The sequence below is a fragment of the Nematolebias whitei genome, chromosome 18 (assembly GCF_014905685.2).
Source record: "Nematolebias whitei isolate Nwh7 chromosome 18, NemWhi1, whole genome shotgun sequence".
Classification (NCBI taxonomy): Eukaryota; Metazoa; Chordata; class Actinopteri; order Cyprinodontiformes; family Rivulidae; genus Nematolebias; species Nematolebias whitei.
The window spans coordinates 17,487,376-17,487,965 of record NC_056515.1 but is presented as its reverse complement, the minus strand read 5'-3'; the positions used below and the strand labels follow the sequence as shown (position 1 = coordinate 17,487,965).

The 590-nt window shown below is 37.8% G+C and overlaps 1 protein-coding gene across 1 annotated transcript in view; it reads left to right on the top strand.

Moving 5' to 3' along the window:
* The window catches only part of slc12a2 (solute carrier family 12 member 2), a gene marked incomplete in the record, with an annotated part of 71,385 nt that overhangs the window by 64,521 nt on the left and 6,274 nt on the right, over positions 1-590 (top strand).

Sequence of the window (590 nt, the reverse complement as noted above, 5' to 3'; positions counted from 1 at the left end):
GGGGGGGGGGGGACGAAAGTATACATCATCATTAGAGTTGCATTCGGGCCTAAAAAATCCGACCCAGTCCAAACCCATCATTTTTTTCGAGCCTGACCCGAAACCGACCAGTTAACTGTGATTACAGGCCCGAACCCAAAAAACAACTTTTTTTATTTAGCTTTTACTGCTTTTGTAAGCAAATTAGTTTGACATGATTTAATAACATATTTCAAAGAAAGGAGGATATATGATTTCTTGTTTATTAACAAGAGTCAGCAGATTATAATAATTTTTATAATAATATAGTTATTAACGGTTGGCAGACGCGCGCGGCCGATGATCCAAATTGGGTCAGTGGACGTGCGCATCTTCTGATGGATCGCTGGCAGTGAGCCATCTGAAGCTTGCTCTTGTAAATGAGTCCTCGAGGCTCAATGGGATTAACCTGTCTAAATAAAGGTTGAATGAATGCTCAACAGATCTTAAGCTTTATTTGATTTTATTTAGTTATTTTGGGAAACTTCACCTGCGCTTTAGTTTTTGTGGTGGATTTATTGATCTATATTTTGTGCAGACTTTTTCAATCTAAATAACAGAAGGATCATTTT